The sequence below is a fragment of the Mustela lutreola genome, chromosome 13 (genome assembly GCF_030435805.1).
Source record: "Mustela lutreola isolate mMusLut2 chromosome 13, mMusLut2.pri, whole genome shotgun sequence".
NCBI lineage: Eukaryota > Metazoa > Chordata > Mammalia > Carnivora > Mustelidae > Mustela > Mustela lutreola.
Window position 1 is genome coordinate 37,160,671 of NC_081302.1, and position 17,487 is coordinate 37,178,157.

At 33.6% G+C, this 17,487-nt stretch overlaps 1 protein-coding gene across 1 annotated transcript in view; it reads left to right on the plus strand.

The window, feature by feature from the left end:
- The window catches only part of KLHL1 (kelch like family member 1), a 396,571-nt gene that overhangs the window by 175,925 nt on the left and 203,159 nt on the right, over positions 1-17,487 (plus strand). The gene's annotated exons all lie outside the window — the stretch shown is intronic.

Below are 17,487 nucleotides of genomic sequence, written 5' to 3' on the forward strand. Positions count from 1 at the left end.
CCTGATCTTTCTTTCTCTGCTGGGTTGTCTATTTCCACTAATCGTCACTGCCACTTCCCTCCAAGGTCATCTGGTCTTTTGAGGAAATTCCTAGAACTGCATTTTCCAGAAATACTCTCTCCATTTGGTTCTAGGTTAGAGTTTACCAATAACAAGCATCCATGTAGAGGTTGGGAGGTGGGAGAGCCAGGTACAACTTCTGTTGAGAGCAGGAAAATGGACAAATGGAAAATTGAAATACCTTCTTTGTAAGCCTTTGAAAGAGGTGTACTTCACTGCTGGAGACTGCGACCTTCTGGAGATTCTTGAGGAATAGAGTGCCTTTGCTGAGTGCTTTTGAGAACAATTTACATAGAACTAAAGGTCGAGACCATTAACATAAATTTCCTGACCTTCACTTGTACCACCCGTCAATTCACTATCTACAACCTTTCTTACATTGAACATAGAGTGGCTTGTTTTCCTAATCCAACACTTACCTCAAAAAAGCAGACTCACACTCCAAATTTGGATGTGCATAGTCCTCCATGCCTAACTTCTAAACCACCCCCTGGGCATTTTCCATCAAAAATAAATGGAATTGACTTCACTCCTCCTAAACATGCTGTGAATTCCTTTCACTTATACGTTACTCATATTTCTCTTGCCTGGAATCTCTGGGATCTAATTCGAAATAACCCCTCAGTTTCCAGTTTTCATTCTTCCATGCATACAAAATGTCTTAAAACTTTTCATAGCATTCTTTCTCTCCTTTGAAATCTTAGTATTCCTTTATTTAGGATTATGTGATATCATCATAAATTTCCTTATACAAATCATTTCCTATTTATAACTTTGTGATTGGTCTTCATAACTGTATTACAGAATCCTTTCTGACAGAGTATTTTTTGTGGAAATGTATTTTTCCCTGACAAAGTACCTAGTACATTATAATATAATAACATCTTTCCTTTGGATAGTCTTTCAGGATTGTGACTCTCAGCACTCATGAATTCAGTGACTCAAGAAGACCACACATGGTTTTCCTTTCTTTTCAATCCATTTCTGACCATTATTTTCCCTAGTCACACAGTTCTAGCCACACCCATCATACTGCTTTTTGACTACAATAAGCATCTCACCTGACGACTTTTGTGTTTGCTCTTCCTTCGCTCTGCTAGAATCACTCCCCTGCCAAACACTTATATCCTTTAATCCTCTGCTTCATTCAGATGTCTGCTCAAATATCACTTCCACAAAGTCCTCAACTCTGAATAAAGATTTATTTATTTGTTTTAGAGACAGAGAGAGGGAGGGAGAGAGAGAGCGTAGGGAGAGAGGCAGATGAAGAGAGAGGGAGAGAGAGAATCTCAGCAGACTCCTTGCTGAGCATAGAGCCCAGTGAAGGCCTTGACCGTATGACCCTAAAATCATAACCTGAGCCAAAATCAAGAGTAAGACGCTTAATGCCCTGAGCCATTCAGGCACTCCTCATTTCTGAATAGTCTATATAATGTGTCACTGCCTTCAAAACCCTCTTTACCTTTACACCATTTCATATCCTCTAAAGTACTTATGAGTATCTGGCTTTATATTTTTTTATTTTGTCATTGTTTTGTAGCTTTCTTCTCTACCATTACTATGGTAGCTTCTTGGTAACTTTTTTTTTAACTTTTTACCTTAAGTGCATAGCATTTATTGTTGAGTGAAAGAGTGAGTGACTATTGAATACTCTGTATCAGGAACTATAGTAGGTGGCCCTGGAGATATAAGGGTGACTAAAACAGACATAGATTGCCCTTAGCATAAAGATGAATATGTTGAATGCAAATAAATTATTACTATAAATGACAATTATATATATACATAAATATCACATATATGTATTTATATGGTAACTATTAGAAAGGACAGTAAGATGCTGTGGAAGAGTTAAAACAGCCTTATACTGAGTTATAAAGGATTAGGCAGAATTCAACAGGGGAAGAACATTCATAGAACATTCTTGATGAGGCGATGACCTGAGGTGGGAAGGAGCTTATTCTGTTTAAGGAAATTCAAGTGTGATGGGTTGGTGGGGCAGAAAGGAAGAGAGGTGGATGTTATCATGATGGAAATTATTATATATATATATATATATATATATATATATATATATATATATAACATCCATGATGTTATCATGCTGGAAATTTAGGCAGAGTCAATTTTCCAAAGTTAATGAGAATTTGTTAAGGATTCAGATTTTTATATTGAATATTAAAGTATATCATTGAAAGATTTTGAGCAAGTAAAAGCCAAGATTTAATTGAAAGACTAGTTGTCGGACTGCCATGAGGAGGAACAAGAAGAGACCAAGAATAAAGGTTGGCACTTTACTAGAGACTATATGTATGTTGTCTGTGTGAGAAAGAAAAGGAGAAACTGAGGTGACTAACTTCTGCCATTGTGTTTGATAGCAATGCTTTTCACTACTGGTGCTGACAGTATACAAGTTAAGTGTATATAGTATGTATCAGGCATTCTTCCAGGTGTTACACATACTTAATTTAATCCTTTCAAACCCCCTGCAAGGTATGTGTAATACCCATTCCAAAAATGATATAACTAAGATTCAGGAATGTTCAATAATTTAGAAGAATAATATCAAGAACATGGTAGAGTGGGGATTTAAGCCTAGGGCTGTCTTACTACAAATTAGATATTTTATTTAATATGTTAATGATTACACAGTGATTATATTTTATGCATTATATCAAATCAGATTTCTGATGTCCAGAACACCTCAAAACATGGATGAGTTCAGACAAATGGGCTTTAGAAATCTAAAACGTAGGTAAGAGCCCAGAACTTCATGAATATTCTGTTCCTCAGTTTTTGTTTTTGTTTGGTTTTCATTTCCCTGTTCAGTGCCCTCTCCCTTTCATCCCAGTGTTACCAGCCTGGCATGTAGCATCTTATCATGTTTATGCTAGAGGCAGAGGCGTGGCAGTGGGACTTAGCAAGAGGCTACCATATTCAAACAATAGCTTTGAAAGGTGGAAGTCTCAGAACTGGAACATAAAGCCTCCCCGAGTCAGTGTGAGAGTAGCTGCCCTGTCAGCCTGGTACTCTAAAAATCCTGTATGTCATTCATTGATCCTTCAGAGCCATTAGAGCAATACTAGAGAATGCTGTAATGAAAGCAGTGCTTTCTGTTCGTGATTTTGGAATATCTGGCATTTCTTACAGTTCCTAGCTAGCAGCCTGCTCTTTTTTATCTTTACCAATAACCCTTCCAATAACCCATAAATTAGAGTTTGCATTGGGAAAATACATGGAACTTAATTTTAAATTGCTTTGTGTTTCTAAGTCATTAAAGCAAAAAACTATCATTGTTAGTTTTCTCAGGACAATTATGTGATAAATTAGTAATAAAATTTGTGTTAAATGTTATCTTGTTTTATTATTACTCATTACTTCACATTACTACTTTTCATTATCTTATATACATAGCTGGTTTGAGTAGAGTTTAAGTAAATATACAATTGTCAAGCTTAAAAAAGGCAAAGTTTGACTTTCAGCATTTCTTTGTAAATTGAAGTAATGAAGGTTCAATACAATGAGGGGCTTGGATGACGACTGCCATCAGAGCTAGATGATCACAAGCAGTAAGGAAGCATGTGGAAGCTTCCCTAGAAAGGAGCTTCCTTTGTTTTTCTTTACTTCCTCTGTCCCTAAATTAAGCTTGCACCTCTTTATAGGAAGTCATCTGCTAACTCACAGTCTTTGGTACAATTCTAGTCTACTGGTTAAAATGAAGTCGATTTGAGTGGACTTTTTAAAAAACTGACTTTTGTGTTTAGTGTCATTGTGCAAACAGGATATTCACAATTCACTGAATAAGCTGATAGAGATGTATAATAAATAGTAATATTATAACACATAACTATTCACTCATGTGATTGCAGTTTGATTACACAGAACTTTGTAATTGTTAGGGCTCATAAAATAACTACAATTTAAATATACATTTATGACAATTTCAAAGACTAATTAAACATAATCACAGAGTATGCCATGAAAATTATAAGCTTTTAAGGGTCCACTTTAGATACAGTTCATTTCTTCTATTCAGATGCTCTTCAAATATGTTTCCTTTTTAGGTTTTTATAGCCAAACTGAAGATCATTCTATTTTAAGAAACTTGTCCTTCCACTTTCTTGATGTTGATGATGTTGAAGATAATGATAATATTCATCTACTTGAAAAGTATTTTATTCATTTAAAGATGGTGTCATTTGCATATTTTAATTTTATTTTTATTTCTCCTACAGAGCTATTTCTAAAACAAAGATGTAGCACATAGCTGTATAAAAGCACAACACACACACACACACACACACACACACACACCCCACACACGTGAAATCTATTAAAAATGTATTGCATTTTCTTTATTGTCCAACAGATATAAATGTTTGTATAGCTACTGTTGTCCTGAGTTGATGCTATAGCAACAGAAGTAATGAAGTATCAAGAAGGAATTATTGTTGCAAAATATCCTATAGAATATAAAAGATTTTCATGTAATTTGTGAGTAGTCCCCAAGTGTTTAATTATTTCAATCACTTAACTATAGAATTCCCTTCTGTAACAAGTAATATTACTATATTATTAAAATAATCTTGAAAGGGCTTCTTATGTAATGTCAGGAGAAAGGAAAGCCAGAAATTTTTGGCTACAATGCCCTTTTCAGTTTGCAAAGCACAATTTCTTCAACAAATGAAATCAGTAACATGTTTTTGATCAAGTGAAAAAAAATTCTGATTATTTATGCTATGAAAGTTTCACTTTATTATAAGAATTTGCACCTCTAGGGGTATCTGTGTGGCTCAGTAGGTTAAGAGTCTGGCTTCCATTCAGGTCATGATCTCTGCGTCCCTTGGATTAATCACTGCGTGGGGCTCCCCAGGCAGCAGGGAGCCTGCTTCTCTCTCTCCCTCTGTTCCACTCCTTGCTTGTGCTCTCTCTCTCAATCATATAAATAAATAAAATCTTCAAAAAAATAATTTGCATGTCATGAAATAAAGTGAAATATTTATATTTATATTTTCTGCTGAGGTGAAATGAATCACATATAATGAAACTAATTTTTTTTGCTTCTCTTTAAGATTTTTTTTTATTGTCAGTGTTCAGTAAAAAACTACACTTGTGCTTAAAGATCACTAAAAGTATTTTTTTTAAGAGGAATAAAGGTAGAGAGATGGATTGTAGTTCATGAGAAACATGATACATCCATCTTTGCTTGAAGGGAAACTCAGTCTGCCCTTTGTAGGTAGGACATAGTTGAGGTGGGGCAGATCATTTCCTTAAAAGAATGCTTTTAGAAATTTACTGTACAGACAAAATTTAAGGAAAAAATAACTTTGTATAGATTACCAGGCATCTCCCCTCAGACTTCAAGTTACTCTAAATATGTAATACTATGCACAGACCTCGGGGTGTCGGGGTGGTTCAGTCAGTGAAGCTTCTGCCCCTCCTCCACAGAAACCTACTTCTCCCTCTCCCACTGCTGCTCCCCCTGCTTCTCTCTCTCTTTCACACACAAATATAAATAAATAAATCCTCAAAAAATACTATGTACAGAGCTAGATTACATGTTCCACAAGGTAATAAACTGCATCTTACTTGTTCACTTCTGTATTCTTAGTTCTTAATATATAACACCTTTCTCATTTTATTTATTTTTATTTTTTGAAGATTTTATTTTTAAGCAATATCTATATCCAACATGGAGCTTGAAATTGCAGCCCCAAGATCAAGACTTGCATGCTCTACCAACTGAGCCAACCAGGTACTTCACACCTTTCTCATTTTAGGTACATGAATATGATATTTGAAAGAACATATAAGTGAAAAAACAATTTCAAACATTAATAATTTTGGGTATTAAGGAGGACATGTATTGCATGGAGCACTGGGTGAGGTGCATAAACAATGAATTGTGGAACACACACAAAAAATTTAATTTTATTTAAAAATGCTATTATAAATTTTATCTGCTTAAATGAAATCTAATGAATATTAATAATTTGTAGTGAAATATATTATCTATATTCTGCAATAATTAAAAATATTTATATTGTTCCCAATTTTACTTTTCATACATCTTTATTAAAATATATTTGTAAATACATACATACATACAGAATGCATCCCTGATCTTTAAAGTTCTTTAGCTTTTTTTAAAATCAGTTATTTCAAAACTTTTCAGCAGGTAACATATATCCCATATATGATGTGTATATATTTTTAAGTTTTTAGTGGATTCATTTCATAATCAAGACCTATATTTAGGGGCGCCTGGGTGGCTCAGTGGGTTAAGCCGCTGGCTTCGGCTCAGGTCATGATCTCAGGGTCCTGGGATCGAGCCCCGCATCGGGCTCTCTGCTCGGCAGGGAGCCTGCTTCCCTCTCTCTCTCTCTCTCTGCCTACCTCTCCATCTACTTGTGAATTCTCTCTGTCAAATAAATAAATAAAATCTTTAAAAAAATAAAGACCTATATTTAATATTTTTAGTATTTCTTTTTTTTATTTTTAAAAGCAAGAGCATGCAAGCAAGGGGGCATCCTGAAGGAGAGGTAGAGAGAGAATACTCAAGTAGATCCCCCACCGAGATCCCCACTTGGAGCTCCATCTCACGACCTTGAGATCATGACCTGAGTTAAAACCAAGAGTCTGATGTTCAACCGACTGAGCCACCCAGTCATGCTAATATTTTTGACTATTTCAGATGAAAGTTATTATTTAAAATCAGTTTTGGGGCACCTGGGTGGCTCAGTTGGTTAAGCATTTAAGTCTTGATTTTAGCTCAGGTCATGGTCTCAGGTTCATAAGACTGAGTTCTGCATCATGCCATGCCCTGAGTCTGAAGTCCGCTTAAGAGTCTCTCTCTCCCCCTCTCCATATGCTCCTCCCCCTTGCTCACAATCTCTCAAGAAATAATAAATAAATAAATAAATAAAGTGAAATTGGTTTTTACTGAAGGTTACTATACTAACAAGGAATAAATATGAAAAATACATACAATACAATGGCACATACAAAATATTAATAGGGCAAATGTATCCTATTTTAATATATGATTGCCGATTATATAAAACAGCACATCATAATTAAAAGTCGCTGGATAATAATAAGCAGAAATCAGAAAAGTCTGAAGAATGGGATTCAAATCCTGACTTTGTTAAGTAAATTCAATAAACAATACACTTTAGTGGGTGGGCTTTATCCCCAAAACCACTAATAACTATTCTTTGCTCTTTCTATGTAAGGTGATATTTATTTGAGCAACATAAAAATATTTTAATGATATTAGAATTATATAGTTTATAATCAGTGAAAAGGTTTTCTTCAAAATAATGAAGAGTAGACTTACAAAGCAAAATGAACTATTTCATCAATACCAAATCTAAGCAGATTTACTGAAGACTGAATAAAGTTTCCAACTAGATATTATACTATTCTAAGCAATTGTTAAAGAAAATTTGTATTTTAGTTGGCTCTAAAGCTAAAAGAACGTGAAGAGATTTCCAAATATATAGATAGAGATGGAATTCAGTTTCTTCTCCAGTTTTTTATTTGAAAGGAAAATAAGCTGATTATCAATTATAAAGTAGTGTTTCTATTTTTACTTCTGGTAATGGATAGGAATAATGGAGGATAACTAAATGATGAGGATACAGAGAATAACACAAAAGGTAGAAGATGCTTTTCAAATAAATATATTGCAATTGAACTAGAAGAAAATTAATGAAGTTAAAATTAGGTTTTATTATATAGAGTTGCTGATTAAGACATATATGCATAAATTTACATGCACAAATAGACATCTATATGAACACTGACTGCATATATTAATCCAGAGAAAGGTTATTTTTTTAGTAGTAAACTCTATAACCCTAGTTTACATTGTTTTAAAAATCTACCTTTTCCACAGATCACATACATGTATACTTACATTATGATCATCATTATCATATTAAATTTTACATTTTAAACATATAAATTGACACAAAGCTAGAAAAAGCATAAATAAAATATAGACAACAATTAGGATATCATCTTCATTAGTAAAGTTTGTTTTGTCGTATTTCTGATGGATACCACTGTAGGATACAGTAATATACTTTTCTCCTCATTGGCAAGTGCATTTTTCTTGATTATTCAGAAGGATTATGGGGAAAGATATTATTAAATACTGAAAACTTGAAATCCCAACTTTTCTCAAAGACTCTAAAGCTTGGTTTTTAAGTAACTAATGCTGCCGTGTGTGTTTGAATGGCGCGCTTCCAAATGTAAGAAGCCTTTAGTGATTTGTGATGGGTTAGTAGTCAGCCAATGGAAACATCTTTGACTTAAGAAAGAATATTATTTTACTAGGTCATTTAAATCAAACGTGAACAGTTGGAGGAACTTATTTGAAATTCATCATAGTAAATTGACATTCTTTTCTTTTACTTTTGAAGTCATAAAATGCCCTACGGATTATTGCTTTACTTTATTTCAAGAAGCCAGAAATATGAGTGATATATTCTAGCTTAGTACAAATAAAACTTGGTAATAAACATAACTTAAGATAAACAAAATCAAGATCTATAAACTTCTCTTCATAAATATGTCTTTCGGCAGCCTGGACAGCAGAAATAGGAATCAATGGAGCCTCAGGTTCCAGGCCAAAATAAAAGGAATTTTCCAATAGATCAATAGATGAAAAACTTACCAACTCCATGAATCAGCTTGGGTGAACAGAATAACATAAGGCAACCATCAACTCTTCATTCAATGGTATTCTCCAATATCAAAATAGCTTTATTATATTGACCAAAGAACAAAAAATTTTATCATAATCTACAGTACACTTTACCTTATTTTTAAAAGCCAATATAACGTATATCAAAATTAGATTTTGAAAGGTACCTAATGTCCTCCAAATATTATTTTTGTTGCTATTATTGTTTTAATCTGAACTATGAGTAATAATAAAATTTTATACAAATATGATATTAGCATATATTAACATTAAATGTTGTAACCTAAAATTTTAATTAATAATAACTTAGAATTTTTTACATTCTTTGAAGCTCATTTTTTTCCTTAAAGCTCATTTTTAAATTAATTTATGAAAGCACAGAACATCACTGAGATTTAAGGGAAAAAATGGTCCAAATCTTGATAAAGATATTTCAAATAATTCCAGTTAGATCGATATACTAAACTAGATAATTTCTTGGGACATTTGGGTGGCTCAGTTGGTTAAGAGGCTGGCTGATTTCAGCTCAGGTCATTATCTTAAGGTCCTGGAATCGAGCCCCATTTTGGGCTTCAAAATTATCAGGGAACCTGCTTTGGGATTCTCTCTCTTTCCCCTGTCTCCCTCCCCTCCTCCCACTTCACAGACTCTCTACATAATAAATAAATTAGTCTTTTTTTTTTTTTTTTTTTTTTTTTTGACAGAGAGAGACCCAGCAAGAGAGGTAACACAAGCAGGGGGAATAGGTGAAGGAGAAGCAGGCTTCCCACCCAGCAGGGAGCTTGATGTGGATCTGTATTCCAAGTCCCTATCCTGGGATCATAACCTGAGCAGAAGGCAGATGCTTAATGACTGAGTCACCCAGGCCCCCCTATAATAAATCAATTTTAAAGAAAGAAACTAAATAATTTCTCTTGTCTCTCTTTAAAACATGGGATAAGAATCTAGACTGCATTCTTTCATTTATTTATTTGTTTTTTTTATATTTTGTCCAGAATATATTCCCACCAGTGCTGCTTTGATTTTAGCCAACAATCTCATTTTTTTAACTAGTTTTTTTCCAACTATATCCTAATTGTTGAAGGTGTGTGAGATTTCAACCCTTCTTGAACAAAACGGAGGATAACATTTAAGAATAAAATTGCAGAAGGTATGTGCTATGGGAGCGCTGTGAAGTGTAAACCTTGCAATTCACAGACCTGTACCCCTGGGGCTGGTAATACATTATATGTTAATAAAAAAATAAAAATGTTTTTAAAAAGAATAAAATTGCACTGAAAATTTTAAGATTCAGCTTTTTAACTGTTTAATAAAACTGTGTGTCTTTGAACAATTCACTTGAGATCTGTCTCATTAACTGTAAGATGATGTGGTTTATTTTAAATCATTCTGGTCCCACGTGGTCCCTTGCAGCCTTATGATTTTCCAAATATCTTGTTAAATCTGAAATTCCATGAAATGTAAATGCATTTCTAGGTAAGGTGGATAAGTGCCATTTTGTCATTAAGTAATAAAACCTTAGTGTCACTACAAGTAGAACATTATCTGGTAACAGTAGAGGCTCAACAAATAATAGTGCAAGAATGAGTAAACATTTTCCTGCCTCCAAATATTTTATGTTTTATAAAAACATTATTGAGGTAATAATTCACCAACCATACAATTCACCAATTTAAAGTGTACAACTCAAAAAAAAAATAAAGTGTACAACTCAGTGCTTTTTACTATATTCACAGAATTGTACCTCCATCACCATAATCATTTTCAAACATTTCCATCACTTTATAAAGAAACTTCGTATCTATAAATAATCACCCTCCCCCATTGAAATCATGCAGTATGTGGGCTTTTGAGATTGGCTTCTTTTGCTTGGTATAACGTTTTTAAGATTCATTCCTGTTGTAGTATGTGTTAGTACTTCATTTGGTTTTATTACCAAATAATGTTATGTCACATGGTTAGAACCCCATTTTATGTATCTATTCATGAGCTGTTGGGCATTAAAGTTATTTACACTTTGGGGCCATTGTGAATAATCCTGCTATGAACATTTGTATACAAGTTTTTGTGTGGACATAATATTTTCTTCTTCTCCTCTCCTTCTTTTTTTTTTTTTTTTTTAAGATTTTATTTATTTATTTGAGAGAGAGACAGTGAGAGAGAGCATGAGCGAGGAGAAGGTCAGAGGGAGAAGCAGACTCCCCATGCAGCTGGGAGCCCGATGCGGGACTCGATCCCGGGACTCCGGGATCATGACCTGAGCCGAAGGCAGTCGTCCAACCAACTGAGCCACCCAGGCGTCCCTCTCCTTCTCCTTCTTCTTCCTCTTCTCCTTCTTCTCCTCCTTCTTCTTCTTCTTCTTCTTCTTCTTCTTCTTCTTCTTCTTCTTCTTCTTCTTCTTCTTCTTCTTCTTCTCTCTCTCTCTCTCTCTCTCTTTCTCTCTCTCTCCCTCTTTCCCTCTCTCTCTCTCTTTTACTTCCCCTGGCTATGTAACCAGGAATGAAATTGTTACATAGTAATTCTAAGTTAAAGATTCTGAAGACCTACCAGATTGTTTTTCGATGTAGCTGCACCATTTCACATTCCAAACGAGTGTTTAAGGTTTGAATCTCTCTATATCTTTGCGAATATTTTTTTTTATTGACTTTCTTCTTGATTATAGCCACCTCATTCATGTGAAGTAATATATTCTGGTTTTGATTTGTATGTCCCTATTCTTAATTAAATTCAGCATCTTTTCATGTGCTTAGTGGATATTTTTATATCTTCTTTGGAGAAATATCTCCTCTGCTCTTTTGCCCATTTTTAATTTTTAATTTGTTTTTTATTGTTGAGCTTTAAAAGTTCTTCATATATTGAAGACTTTCTCTGGGCTTAGCATAAAACCTTTATGTGAAAAACACCCCCATGAGATAGGTAAAACTATTGTCCTCATTTTATAGATGAGAAAACAAAGATAGAAGATTAAACGTCTTGCCACAAAAGCCACCCACCTAGTGAATTGTAGATACTGAATTTTAATATTAAAGCACAAATATTAACCACTATGTATTACTGCTTTGGGTTTTACTTATAAGATTACAATGATTGAATTGCTTTATTGAAAATAATATATTATCCAAAGAAGAAGGTAACTTTTCAAAAGTGATTTTTAAAAACACGACTGGAGAAGGTACATGTTTTGGCCTGAGCTTAAGTAAAATAATGTGGGATAATGCAATCAACATCAAACATGGACCATATATGTAAAGTATTTTAAGAAGCATAAAGAGCAAGGCTAATGAAAGGCATCATTATATTTTTATCAACACACTACATTTACTTTTAATCTTAGAAGAGCAGGTATTATTCCCAACTATCTAATTCTTCCACTTCTTGATCTCAGCCATCCTCTATTATTATTATTATTATTATTAGATTTTTTTTTTCTGTTAAATACCTTCTTTTGTAAATTGTCCTCTTGGTTTTGCACTGATACAATTTAAACAAAATGTTTTTCTCTCTCTTCACTTCTCCATCACCATCCACTTTGCAGTATAATCTTAAATTTCCTGTAATAATTAATTATGAGAAGGAGATGACTCAGCTTAGTTGGCACTGAGTCCTTTAAATAATGATGGACTATCAAGTTTGATTGGAAATTACACTTTGAGGGTTTTTCAGGAAATTACTTGGGAATTAAGGAACATTTGTTTATCTTCTATCTACCTGTTCCTCATTCTTTCTCTCCACTATACACCCATAACTCAAGGCATACTGTCTAATAGAGCATAGAAAGTCTACAAAATAAATCCAGAAAGGAATTTAGTAGGCTTGTTTGATCTGGGTTTCATCTGGTATCATCATTCAAAAATAACTTATCTGGAGAAAGAAAGAAGACTTGCTGCATGCCCGTACTAAACAAATTCATAGTAATAAGGTTTCTTTTGATCAAGACAGAAAGAAATGGGACCTCTGTATCTTTCAAAAGACAAAGAGCAGAGCAGGCTATAGAAAGATGCTAAAGCTTTAGGGGATGTTCAGTGCCCCAGGCCTTTATATTTTGGAACAAAATATAGAAGCAATGGTTACCTGAGTAATTTGGACAGTTTGACTGTTCCTAAGATGTAAGAAATGAGGTCCCTAAATATTTTAATCATATTTCCATATCCAGATGAGGATTGCCTCCTTTCAATATCACTAAATTTCTTATTGAACCTTATTTTATACTGGCTTACTACTACTACTACTATTACTGTACAAGATGGGAAAGTAGGTAAAAGTGTATTATAAACAAACACTTTCTAACGTTAAAACATAATGCTAATACAAGCAAAAAATCATGAGAGCAAATCATGAGTCACACAAATATATATTAAGCACATGCCATATAATTTTTCCTATGAATGGGAGTATCAGGAGGGTGGTAAACTAGTATAAAGAGACCAAAGTCACTCAGAATTAGAATGCTGAAACAAACTTGCAAAGTTAAAGACAAAGCCAATTAATGTCCTACATGGCATTAAACTTGAAACATTATTGTTTCTCTTTTCCACAGGCAGAAATTATTTGCAACTATCATTATTCTTCAAGTTAATATGTAATTTCACAGAGCTTAAGCTGTAATCAATAGAAATGGTGAATCAAATGAACATATATTCTCCTGGAAAATTAAATAATTCTTCAATGGTGACTTTCATGTACCAATATGACATTAAGATGATATACAATCATCCATGTATCTTATTTACAAGTGTTGCATAATATTTCTTAGCTACCTAGCAAGCAGAAAGGACAAGCAATTTTAATTTCTTCACAATTATACCAAAATAGTATTACTAATTAGAATAGATTACTATAAATCAAAAAATATTCTTATTATATATTAACTACTCTAATCCTAACAATGCTATGAGATGGGTAGTATCTTTACAGTCAAAGAAATTGAGGCAAAGAAAAGTTCATTAACTCACTGAACTATATTCGTTCATGAGTATATGGAAGCAGAATTCAGATCAGGGGAATTAGCTTATAAGTCTATAACTATAACCATTGCCCTATATTGCCTCTCACTAATTCTCCTTCTTATATCCTGATTCCTCCTCAACTATTTTAGTGCCAAAAGATCATCTCCGTTCCCATCAACACTTCCTAAAATGACCTCAAAGAGCAATATAATATCATTAATGATGATGATGATTGTTCAAATATTGACATTTTGAAAAGTAATGTAAGTGTAAATAAAAGCATCTTAACAATGTAACTTTTTGATCTCTAGTTGATACTTAAAAATTTCAAATTTTCTTATAATCACAATACCAACATAAGAACCCCAGCACCTGCTCTCCAAACCAGAATACCATCCCTAAGCAACTCCAAAGTAGAAATCTTGAACCCCCATTGCTGTATGGATTCAGTCTGCACTAAGGCATAGAAAAGATATGACCAAATTGACCAATGACCCCCACAGTTTGAAAATCCAGTTGTACTTTTCTGCTCCAATTTTCTGCAGTGTTAGACCCTAATGAACACTTTCTTCTTCAGAGTGCCTCTAACCTTGAATTTTGGGGCAGCCTTCAGTCCTGTTTTCCTTTCTCTCTTACCATTGACTGAACCTGACTTCTTTTCTTTTGCCTAGAGTTCCTCTGTTAAATCTCTCATCTGTTCTTACCTGAGATGTTGAATTAGCTTCTATTTATTTTTCTCCCTATCTAATTCATTTAAAAATATTTTATAATGTAATATTTGAAATTCATTTGTATTATTTTAAAATATTTTGTTTGTAACTGTTCATTCATTTTAAGCAGTTTGTTTTATAAATTTTGAATCTTAGAATATATATTAATGTTACCAGGATAATACTTAATTAACTTTCTATTATCATGGCACCTAACTTAAAAAAAATCAAACTTCTTAACTACAATTCTACCTGTGCACTCCATGAAATACTTTCTATCTGTTGTTCCCTCAGTGGTAAACATTATTCTTGGAGGATAGTAAGAATTTCGTGTTTTAACCACATGTATTTATAACTTATTTACTATACATGCATGTACCCCTAAATATATATTGTTTAGTCATGCTTGTTAGCCACCTAACTTAAGAAAAGTAAATAATAAAGTGCTATTTTTACTCCATTGAAAAATATGGCAATACAATTTTTATAAAGCCTGACAACAGGGCACCATGGCTCAGTTGGTTAGGAATCTGCCTTCAGCTGAGGTCATGATTTCTGGGTCCTGGGATGGAGCCCTGCATCTGGCTCCCTGCTCAGAGGAGAGTCTCATTCTCCCTCTTTCTTTGCCCCTCCCCCTGCACATATTAATTTCCTTAAATCCAAATGTGATTAAATCTATTGGCAGCTAGACATTCTTTAGTGTTTCCCCAGTAATAAATATAAACTGTTAGCAGACAGTGATTTTGCAATCTGGTGCCTACCTACTTTTCCAGTTATGTTACCAGATTTCCCTGGACCTCTGCTACCCTGCAATATTCAATACTTATAGCTCCACACCATTCCGTGATATTTCATCCCTCTGTATCCTCACACACTATTCTCCATCTACTTAAGCCTTTTTCTGGGGTGCCTGCGTGGCTTGGTGGGTTAAAGCATCTGCCTTCGCCTCAGGCCATGATCTCAGGGTCCTGGGATCAAGTCCTGCATAGGGCTGTCTGCTCTGCAGGGAGCCTGCTTCCCTTCCTCTCTCTCTGCCTGTCTCTTTGCCTACTTGTGATCTCTGTCTGTCAAATGAATAAATAAAATCTTCAAAAAAAAAAAAAAAAGAAGCCTTTTGCTTTTCCTTCTATATGTTATCAAAATTACAACTTAATTTTCAACCTTAAAATATAACTTAAATTAAATGTTCACTTGCATATCTCCTAGCCACCTGAACACTTTTTCTATGCTTTCATGTAATCTTGTCCTTTTATCTGTTGTAGAACTTATTATACTTTATGTGTATTATTTATTCCTCATCTCCATGAGACATTAGTTTTTCTAAAAGTTAGAAGTTACTGGTCTACCTCACCTTGGTCAGTAAAGTCATCACCTACAACTTGAAAAAAAAATGTATTGTTTTGATTGAATGATAAGGCAAGTGAACAAATCATAGAATAAGTTTATGAATGAGAGAAAAAGGGGATTAAAATCCCACACAATATTTGAGAAAAGGAAAAAATAAGAACAGGGCTAGGATTTGGAGGCAGTCTTCACACTGATTTTGAAATGACCAAGATTCATCAAATAGGGAGGACAGAACTTTGAGATCTGTTGCATAGATTTGGAATACTATGAAATAACTTCAGAAAGAACTATAAACCTGGATTAATTTAACTATACCAACTCTAAGTCCATATACTATAACATTTATGTAGCCAATGCTCATTTGAAACACCTAAGATATTGCTGTGCAAGATTGAGATCTGCTGAAGAGAACCATATTATTGCACTCACATTGATGAATGGGGATTATAGGATTATATACGCATCAGTAGATGTCCTACAAGACACATGCTTTATAAATCATGTTGCTGACAATGAGAGTGACTTGACCTGCAGTGTAACTTTATTTTATCAGATTTCTAGTAAGGTGTTTGATAATGTTTCTTTTTACTGAAGAAAGAGGTTTCTAATTTATTCCAAAGAAAAATATTGTCATTGCAACCCTGCTCTAGTTTTTTTACTGGCTAGATTTTCTTATGGAAAAGAAATATATGTCCCCTGTTACTTGGTCAGTAAAATCATTTACATTTTCACATACTGAAGTCTCATTATTAGCCAAGTTGGTGCTGAAACAGCATTAGGCATTAATTATTATGCAGAAATAGACTTATGAATATGCTAAAATGGGATGGGGTTAACATTTATGACTGCTTATGTATTTGTATATTTAATGTTCCTGTTTATTTCATGTGGAACCTTTACTTTATGAGTGCATACAGAGGAGAATTTATGTTTGTGAGGGGTTTTGTGTCAGAGATAATATGTGAACAAACAGTTATGTTTGCTGACCTCCATCTTTTCCCCCTAAGAACATTAGTGAATGAAAAATTCAGTGGACAAGATTTTTTTTTTCATTCACTGTTACTCTGTTCTGTGATTATGTTTGGTATAAAGGGGCATATCTGTATACTCAAGACAGAAATTTATGTAAAATCTAGTATTTTCTAATATGTCAAAACAAATACAAATACCCAAGAAAACCCATTTATGCCTTACTAGATTACTCATGAGGTTCTTAAATTTTTTCAACCAAAAGATATTTTTGCAGAAAATTTTTTACCCCCTTTTTACTTTCTTGTATGTGTGAAGTAATGTTGCCTAATCCTTCATGGTGACATTTCTTTAAGAATGTCACTTTCATTATACCATTTCATTGTGTTCTGTCTGAATATCTGTTAAGTAATACTGTAAACTACAAATGGACTAATGATTTATGTCTTTAAACATTTATTTACTTTCTTAACTTTCTGTTACAATGTGGTTAACCAAGGATTCACTTATTGTCTTCCAGTGTTTAGAGAGAGACAAGCTTGCATATGTTTTAAATGAGTGGGAATTCTAGTAAAGAGAGTAAGCACTGTTTTCATATCTCCTTTCACAAAACTCTCCAAAATGAATGAAAAAAAAAAAAACACAGAATAAAGAGGAAAGTTCATCTGCATTTGAGCTAGTGAATTATAATAACTCAATAACTCTAAAAAACTCTTTAAAAAAAACAATAACCTGCCAAATC